The 20372-nt window shown below is 39.9% G+C and overlaps 1 protein-coding gene across 3 annotated transcripts in view; it reads right to left on the bottom strand.

Annotated features, from left to right (window-relative positions):
• LOC129762508 (uncharacterized) overlaps positions 1-20372 on the bottom strand; it is a 232342-nt gene that overhangs the window by 138367 nt on the left and 73603 nt on the right. The window contains exon 1 of one of the 3 annotated variants that reach the window (XM_055760834.1): positions 16426-16573. The exons of the other annotated variants lie outside the window; for them this stretch is intronic. The gene's annotated coding sequence lies outside the window, so the exon portion shown is untranslated. Of the gene's footprint in view, positions 1-16425; positions 16574-20372 lie in introns of those variants that run through there. 3 annotated transcript variants of the gene reach the window in all.

Raw genomic sequence — 20372 nt, 5'->3', positions numbered from 1 at the left:
ACGAAAGTCCGCTTTGACGTAGGTTTCGTCGTCCATTACCAGGCAATGCGGCTTCGTCAGCATTTCGGTGTACAGCTTCCGGGCTCGCGTCTTCCTCACCATGTTTTGCCTTTCGTCGCGGTTAGGAGCCTTCTGAACCTTGTATGTACGCAGGCCCTCTCGCTGCTTGGTCCGCTGGACGAATGAACTTGACAAATTCAGCTTATTGGCGACATCCCGGACCGAACTTCTCGGATCACGTCTAAACTGCTTAACTACGCGCTTGTGATCTTTTTCACTGACGGAGCATCCATTTTTGCCGTTCTTCACCTTCCGGTCGATGGTTAGGTTCTCGAAGTATCGTTTTAGTACTCTGCTGACCGTGGATTGGACGATTCCCAGCATCTTACCGATGTCCCGATGTGACAACTCCGGATTCTCGAAATGAGTGCACAGGATTAATTCACGACGCTCTTTTTCGTTCGACGAAATTTTTCCAAATTTACGAAAAATTGACAGTGAAGCATGGCCAACGTGATCTATACACTCTTATCTGATTTTAAAGCGAAAGTTGAAGATATAATTCCTAAAAATTAAATTTCTACAGCGTTTTTTCCGTGATGCAATTTGATGTGACACACCCTTTATTCATAAAGTAGAATTAAATACATGGGAATCGTACGTGTATTAAATGAAACCTGACTCTCGAAATGAATACTTTTCCAAAAAAAGTCACAGGATGAATTTGTCCGAGACACGACCGTTTAGTTGACCTAGGATTACGTTAGGCCCTCCGTTGTATAATGACTTTGGATCTAACAAACTGAAACTGTATTCGCGGTTCACAAAGACATGTGACGCACATCAGCAGAAAATCAAACTCAAAATTCATTACACAGTCCCTTCTACTAATTTCTTCAGAGTGCAGATGCACTGGATGTGTGGTCAAACATTGCTTTTGCAAATCGACCAATGAGAACGAGTTATTTCCTCTTAGATAGGGGTTGATATTTTTCAAATGTTCGATAGTTAGTTGGATGATATATATTATATTCTTCAGTGCTCTGAACTGTTATGGAGCACCCAAATCGATTGATGTAGAAAATCTCATGAATCCATCATGAAATGACGGAGTGGTAAGCATTTGATATTGGACATTATTCACAATGCGATCGGTTTTTGTTTCCCGATTTGTACCCCCCCGATGTGTTCCCGAAATACGTAAGGTAAATGATGTTGGTTTTTTTCCGATTTTGGATGTTTTTACACAAATTGTAAATTCAATTCGATTTTTCTTCATGGAAATCACATGTAATCAAGACGTTTGGGTTTGTTGTAAAACCCCAAGTCGCTGGTTGCTAATAATACCATAAGGCGCTAAAATTGTTCTATTTTTTATGTGTTTTAATCACTGTAGTAAGGAACAATATCGGGAAGAAATGAAAAAATCTTTGTTTTTTCAAAAAAAACTGAACAGAAGTATAAAATCGAAATGAACGATTCGTAACTATCGTCTTTATGAGTTTGTGGGTGAAAAGTGCGTACATGTGTGCAAAAGTGTGTATGAATATGCGTGAGTGAGCGTGAGCGTGAGCGTGACTCCTCACAATATTTGTACCTACAAACGCATGAAAACGAAAGTTACGAATCGTTCGTTCTGAAAGTCCGGTAGGATTTTGTACTTTGTAAAATAATATAAATATTCTAATACCTGAAAGTTGTACACTCTGTCCAACTCCTATAAGACCAGGGTATGATCTTGCTGCTTTGTGTCATTGTACACAAACTATGCTTCAATTTATATTCTAGTGTGTAGGTATTGGTGACTTCCATACACTGCATGATTTCCATATGTGTGTGTGAGCAAGCGCTGAGCGTAAACGAATGTTTCAGAATTTTTCAACTGTAAAGTTCCTATAAGACCAGTTACATTTTCCGTTGTTTTAGTTGTATTGATCAATAAATCTGGAAAATGCCAAACGGAAAAGTGCTGACGAAGAAAGAAGAAAGACAAATCGATGCATTTCACCGAGAAAATGTTGATATCAGAGAAATTGCTCGTCGGATTGGGCGATCCAATCAAGTAGTGCTTCTCAAGGATACGGTGATAAGGAGAGAGCTCCACGTAAATCGAAGCTTTCTGACCGGTAAAAGCGGGAAATAGTTAGTACAGCTTCGAACACCAAAAATCGCTTATGCAAATAAAGCAATATTTCAATTTCTCAACTACTCGGGTGACAATTCGTCAAATTTTGGTAAAAAATCCTCACATAAAGAGGGTTTAAAAGGTTAAAGCTCCTCATTTTACACCATCTCACATCGGAAGTCGTCTGAGTTTTGCCAAAGCTCACATGAACTGACAGTGGGACATGGTATGTTGTGACAAAGAATGTTTCCAAAAAATACATTTGCTATATACCATAACGAAAAGTTCTTCAATGTATAGGCTATCTTCACTGACGAAAAAAAGTTCAATTTGGATGGTCCTCATGGTTTCAACGGGTACTGGCGTGATTTACGGAAACAGGAACAGTATTTTCCAACCAGGAATTTTGGTGGAGGCTCGTGCATGGTTTGGGCGGGATTCTGTGCAACCGGAAAGCTCAAGATAGCTTTCACATCATTCACAAGGATTACACACATGTTCTAGAATCTTCTCTCCTACCGTTTTTGCGTGGATATCGTTACAAAAAATTCACATTCTAGCAAAACAATGCAACTATTCATACCAAAAAGTAAACTAAGCAATGGATTAAGAACCAAAAACATAATTTTTTGGACTGGCCGGCTCGCTCTCCAAACTTGAATCCCGTTGAAAATCTTAGAGGGATCCTTGTACGCAGAATTTACACTGAGGGAGAACGGTACACCACGATTGAAGAGCTCAAGGTCGCAATTTCAGAAAAATGGAAAAATATCAAGAAATCCGTTCAGCAGAATTTGGTAAATAGTATTCCAACACGAATTTTCAAGGTTATTAGTCGAAATGGCAAGGTTACCAATTATTGACATGTAAATCAGCCGATTGTTTTGAATTTTTCATTGATAATATTTATGAATTTTGAAGTGGTCTTGTAGAAACTGGACAGCTGAAATTATCATATTTAAGCACAATAAATAAACAAACAACTCTTTTGAACAAAACTGACGTTAAATATACTTTATTCTAAGCATTCAACAATGTATGAATGTATCTTGTTGAAATCCTAACTGTTTGAGTTGCAACGAAATAGATCCAGGGTGGTCTTATAGAAGTTGGACAGAGTGTAGCTTCAAAATGATGTGCATCACATTGATATGCGTTGATTTTTCACGAAGTTACAGCATGTCAAAAATCACTTAAACCTTCCGACTTCGCACTCTGCTCCTCTGTTCTTCTGTCAAGTGTAGATGAATCAACTTCCTGATTGGAACAAAATAAAGTGTGCGATCATGTGCGCACATTGTGCAATTTCATCTAATGGCCATACCGAGATAAATAAATCACTCTCTCAAATAGATTGAGGTCATTTTCATACTACCTTTTTTTCCGCCATCATCTGTTACAACCAGCACAAACCATTATTGTGGTCGCCAACAACAACTTTGCAGTTCGCTCGTCCTCAAAAATAGGCCGCCCACCGCATCGGAACCACAATAAAAAAAAGCCTCGCGGCAGACAAACGGCCGCGTGGTATGCACTTGTTCGTCGGACCACTCCCTGGTTGATGGTCGATCGGTGCCTGCTGCACCGGGTAGTGGTGATCTTTTCCCATGGCACAAATACCCTGCTGGCTGCTGTGAAAAATTGTTCGCAAAGGAAATTATAGACCACAGCGCTACAGTCAGTGTCGTTAGGTTTGGTTTTCTGTTGGGCTGCAAAGAGCACTCTGTTTTCGTACTCACGATTCACAGCCTTGCTCACCGTGTACCGCCCGAAAGATCTCCCTGGTTTTGGGTAGCACTCCCTGTCTGTCAGAACGTAATAGAGTTATGAAATTCTGGCTGACTAGCTGAGGCCTGGTGAAGCTGCGTTCTCACAGTGACCGAGAGATTTAATATTATGCTTTTTGTCAGTGATTTTTCACTCAATCATGGGGTTCCGCGCTCGTTTTTCTCTTACTCAAATTATCTCCCGGTTCGGTACGATTGGTAAGAGGCGAAACTCCGGAGCTCAGGGTTGATTGTACTAAATAGATAAGACTAGCTTTTTCAGTGTACAGCTATGCATCGCCGCATACACAACGCCCCTCTTTTTCGCCAGTAGGTCACTTGGATCACTGAACTTCGCTAAGCGCTTTATGCTCCCGTTAAAATTACCTGATGAGGGAAGTGAAATTAATGGAAGACTCTTCTTGGTGTTGTCGACACGTGGTGCGCCGGAAACAAGTGCACTTCAGTTCTGGTTGGGGGATTTTCCACACGTGTTTCCTTAAACATCTCACACAAAAATATAATCCAAGCAAGTTATGTGGCAATAGAATCTCAACTAAGTACTAAGGAAAAATGGCGCAATTAGGACTTTGTTGTGTAGGCGAGAAACGGAACGCTAGAGCCCATCGGAGAAGAAGAACGGGAACCGCACTTGCCTTCTTGCTTCTTGCCATCGCTGGCAGAGTGGCGATGGCTGCGGTAATGATAGGCTTTTGAGCGGTGGCAGCATAACAAGCTAAATGTGAACAATTATGGGGGAAGTGATTATTTTTACGACTGTTTGATGAATGGAAGAACCGTGAGATCACCCCCATTAAAGTTCAATTAGAATTCCTATGGCCGCAGAGGGGGGTGTGGGTTTTATTTTCATAGAACATAATAGCTCATGTTTCACTTGCGGTAATTATATATTGGTAGACGTTCGTTGGCGAGGTATTATTTTTTGTGCCACTTACGGCGGATAATCAGACAAATAATTATCCGTCGCTGTGTTGAATCGGAAGAGAGCAAGCTCTCGGGGCACCTGCTATGTGATCAATCGAAATACCAACCCGATCGCATATCGGAGATGCTGAATTGAGTCGTACAAATGACTAGCTCTTTGTGATGAACATACTCTATCGTGCGATGGGTATGGATATGCTGCAGAGAACACAACCCATCATCGACGGACTTGTTGTTGTACACCTCCATTCTAATTGTTGTGTTAAAATTTATCGCCATAGTTCATTCATTCATGTTGGTTGTACTGCTCCAAAACGCTTTTCCCCGCTATATTATGTGTGCGTTGTGTACATCAATAATCTACTCAAAAGCGACCAAGCCCTGTCCCAGCGAGAGGTCACACTGTTTACAGGGTCAAACCATTGCTGGAGTTAACACATTGCGGACCGCTCACGAGTTTTCTCGTGTTTCGCGTTCCGTCTGTTACGGATGGATCACGAAATAACCCGTGTTTTCTACACTAGATGATTGAATCCTTAGCTTGCCAAGAATCTAACAAGTCCTGGCTCGCCTTCGTCTCATCCACACCGAAAGAAACGATCTCATTCGTGGAATCCGAACAAATAAATCGTTCATGTTTGCCTCAAAACGTGCGGTCTTTAATATGTTAAGGCATTTTTGTGAGACCTCTTTGTGGGCCAATATCGGGAAAAAAATGGACTTGGCTCTAGAGGTTGGTTATTGGGGGATATGCGTATCTGAATAAACTCATTGTTTTCGAGGGGAAATGTATGCGAACGATATATAAAAATGAGAAAATTAGTCAAATGTCAAAATGTTCTCTCTATTCTCCCGTCCTCAATAATCGGTGCTTATTGTATTCTAATTGTTTTGTGTATGTAGTCGTATACATAGGGATACCATCTGATATTGAAGTTGGAGTTGAAAATCACAGTTACGGTTATCCAAACCATTGTGATTTTTTGAGATATACGAGGACGGTCCGATAAGTACTTAGCCTCATAGCCCGATGGTGTCAGTATCGCAAGAGAGGTTTCTTATCGAGTAGTACATTCTCGTAAACGGCTACTGTCAAAATTTCAGCCGAATCGGACTCGTAGTTTTGTTTTGACCGTGTGTGGAAGCGAGCGTGTCCGCGGATTTCAGAAAAATGGAAAAAATAGAAATTCCGCCGTCGTCACGGCCAATTTGGTCGAATTCAACTACGAACTGCTGCCCCATCCACCATATTCTCCAGATTTGGCTCCGTGCGACTTTTTTTTGTTTCTAAACTTGAAAAAGTCACTCGCCGGGCCGAAATTTGAGTCGAATGAGGAGGTCATCGCCGGAGGAGGAGGCCTACTTTGCCTCGAAAAAACGAATTTTCAGATGGATGAAAGAAGTTGGAGCATCGCTGGGTCAAGTGTATCGATCCAGAAGAAGACTATGCTGAGAAATAAATCGCCACTTTTCCACTTTTTGGACTGCCCTCGGACTGCCTGCCATGAATAAAAACACATGTATGTTATTTATTTAACACATTGGGTGATCCATGCGGTGAAAATACTCCAGAGATGATGGCGGTTTCAGAGTTATCAAACATCAAGCGCAACCGAGGTACCGTAGTACAAGCCACAGGTTAAAATTAATCCCGAATTTTCTGAGCGGCTGGATTTCAGCATGGATTTGGAAGTGGATGTCAATCGAATATTCTGACAATGTTTTGGTGTTTGGCTTATACTTTTCGTAATCATATCTACCTGTAATGTTTCATTGTTGATTTCACACTCCAGTTTCCACAAAATCACTAAATCTAAATACGGCTATGAGCCACCGACACTTATGAATCACATATGCAGCGTTGGCCTTCTTAAGTTCTTTTTGAGAAAGAGATACTTTTGGAGCAATTCGTCGGTAAAATGACACTTCTCGCAAGTATAACATTTTTTTTTAAATATTAGCTAATTGGCTTTAATTTGATATGTTCATCATCTGAAATGGTGAAAGGTGTGATTTTTTGAAAAAAGTGGAAAAAAAAAAATTTTTCGGACCATCCTAAATGGAAATGGGCACTAAAGGGTGTGTCACATCAAATTGCATCACGGAAAAAACGCTGTAGAAATTTAATTTTTAGGAATTATATCTTCAGCTTTCGCTTATAATCAGATAAGAGTGTATAGATCACGTTGGCCATGCTTCACTGTCAATTTTTCGTAAATTTGGAAAAATGTCGTCGAACGAAAAAGAGCGTCGTGAATTAATCCTGTGCACTCATTTCGAGAATCCGGAATTGTCACATCGGGACATCGGTAAGATGCTGGGAATCGTCCAATCCACCGTCAGCAGAATACTAAAACGATACTTCGAGAACCTAACCATCGAACGGAAGGTGAAGAACGGCAAAAATGGATGCTCCGTCAGTGAAAAAGATCACAAGCAGCGAGAGGGCCTGCGTACATACAAGGTTCAGAAGGTTCCTAACCGCGACGAAAGGCAAAACATGGAGGGGAAGACGCGAGCCCGGAAGCTGTACACCGAAATGCTGACGAAGCCGCATTGCCTGGTAATGGACGACGAAACCTACGTCAAAGCGGACTTTCGTCAGCTGCCGGGCCTGTTGTTCTTCTCCGCAGAGGACAAATTCAGCGTTCCGGAGGAGATTCGCAAGCAGGAACTATCCAAGTTTGCCAAAAAGTACATGGTGTGGCAAGCGATCTGCTCTTGCGGAAAGCGGAGCGCCCCCTTCGTGATGACCGGCACGGTAAACGGGTAGGTTTACCTTAAGGAGTGCCTACAGAAGCGCTTACTACCACTATTGAAGCAGCACGAGGGCCCGACCATCTTCTGGCCGGATCTCGCTTCGTGCCACTATTCAAAGGACGTGTTGGAGTGGTACGAAGCCAACGGGGTCACCTTCGTGCCAAAGGAAATGAACCCGCCCAACGCGCCGGAGCTTCGCCCAATAGAGAAATATTGGGCGATTATGAAGCAGGTCCTCCGGAAGAACCCAAAAGTTGTTAAATCGGAGGCGGACTTCAAGAGAAAATGGATTTCTGTTCAAAAAAAACTACAACCTGACGTTGTACAGAACCTTATGGACGGGGTGAAGAGGAAGGTGCGAGCATACGGGCTTGGGCTCGGAGTATGAATAAAAAGAAAATGCCAAAAGTTGTTTAATAGTTTTTATTTTATTGTCTAAAATTTTCAAAAGGATCGGTCTACTGGGCGAATTTCCACAGCGTTTTTTTCCGTGATGCAATTTGATGTGACACACCCTTTATATCGGTTTGGCAGGGAATGGCTGTATATTAGGGTGGCAGCGAAATGGTCATATCAAATTTCATTTTGTTTATTGGTCATTTTGTTTATTGGTCCAAAAAAAAGACCTTTGCAAAGTTTCAACTCAATCGGACATGATTTGGGGGTGCCTCAAAGCGCTCAAAGTTTTGATTTTGTGTAATTTTGTGGAGCATTCACATTAGAGCAAAACAAATCGCACCTCCATATTCCAAACTAAGATAAGATCAGACAACTGGCTTCTTACTCTTTTTCTGCCATTCTACGCATAGTTGTCCCATGTTCCGAAATCGGCAACGGAGAAAAACGTCATCAAAGTTTTCTGCCATATTTGACTACCAGAAGCTTAAAGCATTTCAGTTTAGCAATTCACTGGGTTTTTTTTTATAATCAGAAAACTATTGTTTAATGAAATGTTAACAGATCCCCTCACTTGAATCAAGCAATCTTGGCTACGGGCTTAAAAACCCATGGGGGACAGTTATGCCTAGAAAATCAACATGGGACAATTGAACTTAATGTTGTTTGTTGATATACTGGGAACAAACAATAAGTTTTTTTGTGTTTTTTCCGAAAGATTATGCATAAAAACAACGTTTTATGAAGAAGGGAGTGATCTGCAACACCTTTGCAGAATATAAATCTCATTGTTATTAGGCATTCGCTAACAAGGTGCACACATGTTCTGCTAAACTTTTTTCTTTATTTGTTTGAGAATTAGTTCGTTCTTTCGAACCAGAAATGAGTGCAATAGCCTTGCTTAAAGCGTGACATAAAATTCTTGTACTTGAACCGATTTATTTATTACTAGCTAACCCGACAAACTTCGTCCAGCCCAAAATTTGTTTTTTGTTATCAACACCTCCAAACATTCACGTTTTTTTACTATGAGCAAGTTCATGGGTCCAATCGCAGAGCGGTTCATTGATCGATCTTCTAACCGACCCCATTGAATTTACCTTTTGCTATAAAATTCCAAGTATTTCTAACAAAACTCATCATTATAATATTAGATTATTTTCAGACACAATTCTCGTTCAAGATTTTTCAACCACTTGCAAATAACATGTTTCTCCGTTACATGGAATAAATGTTTTATATAGAAAATATGATAGAATAAAGACAGCCCTAAATCGGACAATTCCTTCCTCGAGTTCTGCTCTTATCAACACATTCGGCGATACTTTTTTATTGGTGCAGATAGAAGATGATATAGGAGTGTGTTTCATCGTCCGTAGGACATATGGAAATTTAATTTTCCGAATTTTCCCTTTTTCCTTCAGAGTTTTCCGAAACTCTTGGATGGAATATTTTTGTTTGAAATATGTGTAATATTTTTATGGGACCCCCTCTCCATTCCAGAGGAGGGAGGGGCGTCATACCATCATAGAAACATTTCTCATACCCGAAAACCCTCACATCTAAATTGCGTAGCCCCCCCCCCTCCTTCTTCAGAGAGAGAGGGGAGGAGTGTCTATTCACCATGGAAACGTTTCGTGTCCCCTAAAACATTCGCATGACAAATTTGGCTCCATTTGCTTGATTAGTTTTCGAATTATACAGAAATTTGTCTTTTATTTGTATGGCAGCTCCCCCTTAGAGAGGGGGGGTGGAATGTCTAACCTCTAACATTCATTGCACCCTAAAACCTCCGCATGCCAAATTTGTTTTTTTTTTGCTTCATTACCCGAGTTATGCAGAAATTTGTGTTTCATTTTTATGGCAGCCCCACCTAAGAGAGGGGGGAGGAGTATCTAACCACCATAGAATCATTCATTGCACCCTAAAACCTCTACATTTGAATTTGGAGAATTTGGGTGGAGAGTCTAACCACCATAGAAACATTTATTGGACTCTAAAATCTCCATATACCTTATATGGTTTCATTTGCTTGATTATTTTTTATTTATTTATTTCAACACCGTCTTCTATTAGTACAGACTGAATTATTTACTTATAAACTAGATGTAATTGTTAATTCTATTTTTAAATGCGTTCTTTGTCAAGTTGAAATCGAAAACATCACATACAACATTGAACAGACGAATACATGAATCTAGCGGGTTGTTGTAGCCGTAGTTTGTCCTATGGAATGGAACCGATAGTAGAGATGAATTCCTCGAGCGTCGAATGGGAATATTTAGAGACACCTGAGCTAGAAGCTCAGGGCAGTCGATGTTTCCTTGAAGTACATCAAAAATGAACAATCTTTGTATCGTTGTACGCCTGACAGATAGTGTATCCAGTCCTATGAGCTTGCATCGGTCGGCATAAGGGGGGAGATTCAGTGGGTCGTTCCATGGTAGCTGTCTTAGTGCAAAACGGATAAACTTTTTCTGCACCCGTTCAATCCTCAGGTTGTGAACTACGTAGAAGGGGGACCAGACAGGAGCAGCGTACTCAAGAATGCTACGGACCAACGAACAGTACATGATTTTCAGAACATGGATATCACTGAACTCGTACGCGTGGCGGCGTATGAAACCCAGAACTGAGAAAGCTTTGGCAGTCATAATGCCTACATGGTCATTGAATCTCAGTTTTGAGTCTATCGTGACTCCAAGATCGCAGATTGCCGTTGTGCGATCCAATATCGTCAATTCCATTTTATATTGGAAGACTATGGGGCTTTTAGAGCGACCGAAAGATATAGTCTTACATTTCCCTTCATTGACTCGCATCCCATTATCACAGCACAGGGGGGTGGAGAGTCTAACCACCATAGAATCATTCATTGCACCCTAAAACCTCCATATGCCAAATTTCGTTTCATTTGCTTGGTTAATTCCCGAGTAATGTAGAAATTTATGTTTAATTTGTATGGCAGCCCCCCCCCCCCTTAGAGAGGGGGAGGGATCTCAAACTATCACGAAAACCTTCCCCGGCCCCAAAACGCCTACATACCAATTTTCATGTTGATCGGTTCAGTAGATTCCGAGTCCATAAGAGCTAGACAGACAGACACAAATCCATTTTTATATTTATAGATGGATCTACAAAAAATACATCGCGGGACAGTTATGCTTGGAATATTAACATGGGACAATTGAGATTGATGTTGTTCTTTTAAAAGCTGGGAAGAAACAATAAATTTTTATGTGTTTTTCCGGAAGATTAGGCATGCAAACATCGTTTTATGAAGAAAAGTGAAAATTATCAAAAAGTAACATGGGACAACTATGCGTAGGACGGCAGTTTTCGTCGTCCAAAAACGAAGCCATGATATGAAGATGGCAGAGTTGCCAAATATTATAAAATTTCGGATTATTTAAATTTCTGTTTTTATGAATCGTAACATTTTGTTTGTGCGAATTGAATGATTTTGTTTATTTTCAACAAGGCAATCTCAAAAATATTCTTTGAAAGGATAAAATAAGTCTTTTAAATGCCCATATCTAGAATATAATATTGATATCCATAACAAATTGTCCAAGATTGTCTGGAGAGTCTTTTCTCGTTGATTCGAGTAAAACAACGGTGCTCAACTCCATTTCAATTCAGGAACAAATTGAAAAGTGTAACTCTTTTGCAATACCTGACCGTAGTAACGAATGCTTCGTATACAGTCGATACACAAGAACATCTTGTCGGATTGATGGACTTGCTATCAAAGCGACGAGAAGAATGTTCAGCCTAGAAATTGATGGACAGTGCAGCAGCATCGACATCATACCGAATTTAAGCTTCATCTAATTTTAGTGAGAATATGGATGACATGAGTATTGAATTCGACTATGAGTACACCGTCCATAAAGCGAAAACTTTCCTCGACAGAACAGAACAAAATTAGTTGTTCTATATAGCTGATTACATCATCAAAATAAGTCAGGGGGGAAAAACATGTCAGCATTGTAACGAGAGATTGGTAGTCAGCAAAACACAACCTGGATTGTATCAACCATCTTTTTTCATATTTACGAGCTAGAGCCAACAGCCCTCCTATCTGCATAGTGAATGATGAGACTCTCCATTTCTTCTTAGCAACGAAAATCATATTCCGAAATATGGAATCGCATTAGGGACCTAACGGAGCTAAATTGACAAATGAGTGTTTTGCCGTTCACTTCATTCCATTGTGAAAAAACACATAAACTTGGATATAGTTCCTTCACATTTCCTTTTAACCAAATATCGTAATATTCATTAAATTCACTATTTCTAAATTCAATACAAATCCAACGCTATTTATTTGTATTGGCAACACTAAAAAAATCGATTTTGTTTACAAAGTTTATCGAAATCAAGCAATGAGCGACTGATAGAAATTTGGTCCGTATATGACTGTCTGATCTTATCTTAGATTCCAAAGACACACTATTTCCCGCTTGACAAGTAGGGGAAGTGGGGTGAAAGTACACTAAAAGCACTCTAAGGAACATGTCCATTTCCTGTGTTCACATACCACTACAATTTTTGTTGTTTGAAAAATATTGTAGCTCAACTTTTTTATTATTACAAAAAAAGTTGAAAACATTTGTTTAAGTGTGGAGGTAAAGTGGTCACCTGTGGGGGGCACATATCATACTAAAAGGGATAAATTTATGCGAGTTTTTTTTTTTGACCAAATTTGTTCAAACCTTCATTGAAATAGTAGGTACATGTATGAAATCAGCTAGGCCTATTCACCTAGAGTCGTAATTGAAATATTCTCACACGTACAAAAACATAAGAGGAAACACATAACATTTTTCATTATGGAGGTTGGTTTTTATTGGGGTGGTATATTTTTGCTGGGTCAAAATAACAAAAGGCCTCCTTAGGAGCAGCAGGTGATAACGTATATCAGCTTTTGAAAACAGATCTTTGTCAGTAGTAATCCTCCATTGAACACTTTGCCCCCAAACAACAAAGTAATTTCTATGCGAAATAATCGTTGAGATTGAGCAAAATATCTATTCACCTCTCCCAGAATATGTGAACAGTCGTCCGAACTGTTGATTTGTCGAAAATATCAGGTCAAATGAACTAAATTTCACTAGAAATTCCATAAATTCGAAACGTATAAAACTACGGCCGAATGGCTACCGAGAGAGCGATTTTTGTTCTTATTTATATTTTGACATGCGACAGCTCCACTGAGGTACAGGATGACCCAAAAGTCATGAAATTCTTCAAACATAATCAATACGGTGTCAATAATCCATAGTTGTACTACCTAACAAGTAGATGACCACTTTGCCCCCACTATCCCTATTTGTTTTGATTCTCAAAAGTATTTACGTTTGAGGGAAAGGTGAAGACCGCGGGCTAGGGAAGCAAATCTATCTAAATGTACAGGAAAAGTGGTGATCAATGTGGTCGTATCGAGGAGCGTGAAAAAAGAAGTAAGCTTACTGCGAAGCAAGGCGTCTAGAAGTATATCCTAAGGTGGGCCAACTTGCTAAAACCACTCTTCAGCCATCTTGGAAGTCTACTGTGTTATGTTTGTAAACAAAACACAATACGCTAGTGCCGAAGCTCGCTCGTGATCAGTCTGTCTCTTTCACGCTACAAGCAAATAATTCCCCTTCTGCTTTCTTCCGTATTGTTTTCATTTACCGCTCCCCTAACCAACTTAGTGACGAAACGGCCTCACCTAGTACCATAGACCCGTCTTGCTGCGAAGGACACGAGGAAAGTGTGTATTATTAGAAGGAACCAGAAAAGAACAGTCTCAAAAAATGGCGCGGAGTTAGAACTTCCTGCGGCCACACGTTGAGTGGTCCAATTTTTGTCGACCATCGAAAATTTAGAGTGTCGTAACCGACTCGGAAAACCGAACCTTATAGAGCAATGTAAGTAGCATCGCTTCAAATCAACCCTACAGGCTTGTTTTGTGCAATACCCTGGACGTTGAAATGATCCGAAACTTTGAAGGTGGCTTGCTTCCATTTGCGTAGATGTCTGTAGGGTTCACCTTAATATTATAATCCAACCCCTCGCGACATCAATAGATAGAATGGAACGGGAAGAATGAAGAGAGAGTGTGCAAAACTGTCAACGGAGGAGGAACGAAAAATACGGGGATTGATTAGCAGACCCAGCCCCGTGCTAGGCGGCCATGTTTTTGGTGCCAACATCTCGAGAACAAAACAGCTGAGATGTATGCGATGTTGAACCCGTTCTGTATCCCACTGACAGTTCTGTCAGCTCAAGTGCAGACACTTTTAAAGTTTTGAACCCTGACATGTAGAAATCATCTGAGCACATAGGTTCTCATTTACGAAAATGGTAAACAATTCGATAACGTGAACTTGCTCAAATGTCGAGCTTCTGTCAATTTGTCAATGAAATCGCGGTTAATTGAAGTTATAAAAAGTAGAAGGCTCTGAGCCTAGGGGCACGGACGGAAGTTTGACGTAGGACTGTGATCGTTCAGAACACTTGGTTATTTGAAATGTAATTCTTTTCATTGTTCAGAAATCTGTCAGTTTAACTCTTTTGAAACATTAAATAGTATCCCTGAAAAGGGCTGTTTGTTGTATGTACTTATAACCCTCAAACGGTTTGTAACGAACAAAGAAAGACAATAAGCTTGTGGCAAGAAGTTCAACTGTCTAACTGAAAATGATTAATGAATATCAGTGAGACACATAACAGGGTGGAATGGTAGATGAAGTATATGTGAATAGGTAAACAAAAAAACAAGTTGAAAATACCCACGATTTCGTGATATTTTGAGGTAAAATATACATGAAATCATGAAGTTGCTTTATTTTTAATGAATAGCTAGGGTATTGTGAGTTCTTCCCATTATCTTATTCTTATTATTAGGTATCGAGAGCAGTACCTTTTTCGGTGAAATAATGTTCGTTTGCAGACTATCACAATCAAGTCGTATTGGTTCTACTGCTTAATCTATCATAGAAGGAATTATGTAATTGAGAATTATGAATATATGAATATGAGTCATGAAAAATATTCATATTGCATTTCGTTTCATTTTTGTGATGCGATGTAATGCAGATCTCAATGAGTCTTCGCATGATAATCGCTGTCTCCTCCTAATTAATGAACGATCATTGTATGGGTGACAATTTTCTCGTTGCTTTGATGAAATCTTGCATGAAATTTGAATGATGCATGATATCTTGCATCTGATTACTTTAACATCTTGCTGATTTGTTACATAGAACGAATTATTGCACGCAATTTTGTGTTACATACAACTTTCATGCGAACGAAGTTGGAAGAAAGAATGCATAATACATGATTTATCTTCGCATCCGCTCGCAAAACATACCTCTTTTATTTGTTAAATTGCTCACTTGTTTTATTATTTCCACTATTGATGTCTCATGCGAAAAAATGCTGGATAAAATTGCCGTCTAAGGGTATATATTATAACATATATCGTAAGAACGATTCTGCGTAATATACATTTGAAAACTCTTAATAAACGTTACATTTTTTGTAGAGTGACCAAACAACCTACCACACCCCCCCCCCCCCTATATAGAAATCGAAAACGTAGTCCTACATCAAAAAACATGGCTTGTATATTCATTCCTCTATATTTTTCCTGTTGAATTCTGAGAAACAAAACAATTTGTTGATTGGAAGCAAATTTTTTTTCGTTTTACGGTATTAAAACACAAATGGTTCAACAAATTTTTGCTATTAAATTTTTGCATACATGTTACTGGAAGAAATTTATATAAATGTTTATTATATTTTCGGTACAGTGCGTGAAACGTGATGGTGCTATTATAGCTTCGCTGAGTTCTCGTCACTTTTTCAAAGTCCGTATTTATGTTTGTCAATGTTTTCATGACTACCAAAGCGTGTTCTTGACTTGCAACAATGACCGAGTGGGGTCAAGGGATTAGAAAAATCCCTCCCTTCACAGACAATAGGGGTCACTCATTTCCAAGGCATGCGGTCTGAGAAATCCATTCTAAATGACATCCTCCAGAACATTTTCGGAAAAGCTTCCGAAACAATCGGTGGCTTATGGCAATGACACTTCAGCCGCGGAGTATCTTTGTCATATTTTAAGCCACCCCGTCACATTCGCCGCATTGTTTGCCGCTTCTGCTTCAGCTGTTTTGCACAATAACAAAAGAACGAAACTAAATCACGAAGAGCCTTCACTTTCATTTGATTGTTCAATTCTAGTCGCTTGTTCGAGTTTTTTTTTGTAGATAAATGGATTATGTCTTCACAGCGGGGGTGGAATCACACTGAATTTTCCCTTCATTGAAGAAGCGACGCGCACTCCGATTCGGATAAAATCTTCACACTTAAGCTCTTCGTCCGGATCGTGGGGAGGTGATCGTGGCTGCATATCCGCGATAACCATTTAGTTTACACCTTATTGTTGGCTTTGACTTTGGGGGGTTCTTTTGTTTCTGGGGCTTCCAATTAACACTTGCGATCGGTTATCAGCGCGATGTGATTTCAGCACTAAGCCCTCCGTTGCATGGCCAGGGGCCGGAGAGGGCTCGACGAAACACATGTTCTCGTAACTACACCCCGTGTTAAACTGCAAATGGAATTGAAAGGCACACGCCGCAAACCGTAATCTATCGCACTACAGATGGTATCATTACTAAGTGGAATAGGGTTGTGAAAAATCACTCAGATGATTGGAAACATTCATATTCTTCGAATGGTTTGTTTCTAGTGGTGGTGCCGCTCTTCACAGCGAGAAATTTCTTTTTTTTGCCGAAAATCTTCAAGCTCTGGATTCGAAGCTTCGACAGCCCTATTGCCCTCTTGTACCGATTTTTTCCTCCTCGTGCCTTACGGGATTCTCAAATTTCCACTAGATTAGGAGCACAAACACACTTGTTGAACAGGGAAACGTTAGCCAACCCACAGGGTGGCCACTATAATTCACTTTCGTTCCATCGGACCGCACGAATTTTACTTTTTCCCGCCGCGCCGATCGAACGGGAATGAAAATTGAAAAGGTAAAACACACACACACACGGGCTCCTCAGGTGGGGGAGGTTCTTCGCCACTTGCTGCGCCAAGTCGCTGCGCTGCGCTAACTGGAACTGATGTATTTTCTCACCGATAGCTTGGCTCAGCGGCACAAAACGGGGCTCCAACATGGAGACACACAGAGAGCGAGAGACTGGAAGACGCCCGGTGGCTGGTGGTGACCAGGGTAGAATTACTTCTGACGGGCGACTTGACTCAGCGCGGTACGATACTTTGGTTTCAGGGGGTGGGTGGGGGAGAAAATCTATGCTGAAGAAGTATATACGGATGGTGGTGTGTACATGAGACGAACGAAACACAACAACAACCAGTGAGGTGTGCCGCCTGGCGCGGAACAGCGGCGGTGCACTGTACCGAAAATGGTTCCTGTGCGATACGGTTCCCGGCTAGTGTTGCCAGTGGGCCCGGCCCATGATCCGGTGCCACAGACGAATACACACAGCTCACGGCGCCCAGCACTTGCCAACAATTGCCGTTCGCCACCGTAATCATCCGGCCAGACAAAGAAGACACCCAGCGCGAAACGAACGGGGCCTCCGAAACGGGTGTATTTAACGATTGAGTAATAATCTTAGCACTCCATTCTTCCTCTCTCTCTCTCACTATCTTTGCCTCTCGATTGACTCTTAGCTATGACTCACCCCATCACAATTGGCCACCCGCTAATTATTTTTTCGTCACGACGGTGTTTGCGCAGACGCCAGCGGCAACTCCATTTCACGACGAACCATTATTTTCGTGATCACACGCAAGTTGATAAACAAGCCAAATTGTGGCTGGCTTGTGGGGATGATTGTTTGGCAACCGAAGGCCAAGTTGGACCGAGCTCAAGGCTAGCAAATTGGGTGCGTGTGCATTCCGATTAGTGGAGGCGAGAGTGATGGCGTTTGAAAGTGTAATTGACACCTGTCGGTACACAACAGCTCGTTTAGCAACCGATTATCAGTCGAGTGGACATAAAGAAGAAAATATTTGAAGGAATCACGCGGAGTAGCAAGATCCTTGATCATCGAGAAATGTATGCAAGGTGTTAATAATTTGTTGATATTTTTTCTCAATCACATTGCATAATCCCTGTCGGAAATGAAACAAGTTGTGATGGATTGAAAGTACGTCAATCATATCAGTCCGCGAGCTATTGATGAATTTACGCTAGGTTTACAACCAGATGGCACAGCGAATAAAATGATGATGTCTTTTGAAGTAGAACAACGTCTTTCATTTCTATACTGGGGTGAATGTTCAAAGTTTCGAAAATGAAAGCGTTACGCCAGAGAAACCAGATTTCGAGCGTTAATACCTCCTAAACAACTGAACGAAATGGTATGTTAAACACTTTATTCGAAAGATAAAATGTCTACGTGTTATATGCTTGTTACATTTTGATCCAAAATCTTGTTTCAATAGCCCTAAAATGGCTTTCAAAACAGGCTATTGGCGATCTAACGCAAAACGTAAACGATCGGTGAGACATCTGAATTCTGTTTTTAAACTAATAAAACGATGATTATGTAACCTAAAACTCAAAAACAAATCACGTATATTTTATTTCCGAGCTTCCCAAGGTAGTTCTCACATGCAGGAATCATACATTTTTCTACTTGTTTTTTAATGTGTTCTCGAATTTTCTACTTTGTTGCAACCAATGTCAATATTTAACACTTTCGACGCCCCGTCACCCAGATATGGGTGACACTTTCCTCGTTCAAATTTAATACGATTTTTAAAAGGAATTTGATAGAATAGGCACCTAAGTGTAACTATAGGATATGTAGAAAAATAATAAAATTATAACCATATCATTATAATGTTTATACTATACTTTTTATTGATTTATAGTGCGGATGGTTTGTATGGCAGCTTTTTGCAAAACCCATATAACATGACTTTAGCATATGTTATTGTTGTCAATTCATCTTCAAATTAAATAAAATATTGCTAGATCATGTAAAAGTTGTCTACAAACTAAGTTTGATCTTCATTTAATAATTTATTCGCAAGTTGGATTCCGCAAGAAACTTAGAAAGGCCGCTTTGGGCGCCGAACGTGTTAAACAGTTTCCAATACTGAAAGAGGTAGCAAAATAACATGTTATATATAAAAATGGACAGAATTGAATTTCTTCCACACTCATCGCGATCAAAAAAACTGATTATGATGATTATAACATTGCAATTTATGGAAAGAACTACAAACCACCTGTAAACTCATATGGCAAAGTTTAAAACCATCATCACTTTCACCGCAGTGTCGCCTAGGTGTAGGTTTGTACGTTAGATCGCAAAATAAAATCACACCAATCGGATATAAGCGAGTGCCGATCGGAAATCCACTCAGTTATGATCAGCGTTGCCAATGTTCCAGTTTAAACTGGATTCTTCCAGTTTTTTTCACTCGATCCAGTCAAACAGTTAAACCCTAAAATCTTCCAGTTTTTTCAAATATTATCCAGTTTTATCCAGTTTTTATATGTTTCAGTTTTACCCATTTTATGTAAAATAAATTCAAAATGCATAAACAATATCCCTCACTCACGCTTCCTATCCCTGGCCCAATTTAGTTTTTTTTTACATTTATCGTTCGTTCGATCCAATTTGTGTTTACCTTGGATTGATCTTTCTTTTATTTCACACTCAACTCAGTGTTATTTTTTACATGCTTACACTTCCGAATTTGTAGGTCCTCCTAGTTGAGACTAATTGAACTACCATTTCAACTAGCAAAGTTCATAGTCTTGCCCAAATAGGTTCATAGAGCCCGTGTGCTATGCTGGATTTGAGTTTATATAATCATCAAATGTTATAGGCCCTCCAAATCATTTTAAATTTCAGAAGACCTCAGTGTCAATGAGTTCCATTGACTTTGATTGATATGAACATAAAACCCAAGTAATCTTGTCCTCGTTTACATCAATGAGATATTAGTGTTTAATGGACTCTCAAAGGATTTTTAGTTCTAAATAGCATTAATATTACGCATGATCTAAACTCTCCTATTTGATTCATATTTCGAAAAAAAAATGCAGAATTTGCATAAAATACATAAGCACTATAGTGTTTATTTAGCAAGTGTGTATACTGTGGATATTTTTCCAAAAGTATATTCTCGACCAGGAGAAAATACCTAAGGATACCTCATTTTGATCTTGATACCCAAATTTAGTTTGGACAAGTCTGATATAAAAGTAAAATACAAAAGAATAAAATAATTAGAGAGAAATAGCTTTTCAATTCCAATATTTTATAATTTCAATACCATAGTAACACTTGAGCAGCGTTGCTTTGGCATTGAATGTGCTCTTTTTAGTATGG

Source organism: Toxorhynchites rutilus, chromosome 1, assembly GCF_029784135.1.
Source record: "Toxorhynchites rutilus septentrionalis strain SRP chromosome 1, ASM2978413v1, whole genome shotgun sequence".
Lineage (NCBI taxonomy): Eukaryota > Metazoa > Arthropoda > Insecta > Diptera > Culicidae > Toxorhynchites > Toxorhynchites rutilus.
This window is presented reverse-complemented; position numbering and strand designations above follow the sequence as displayed.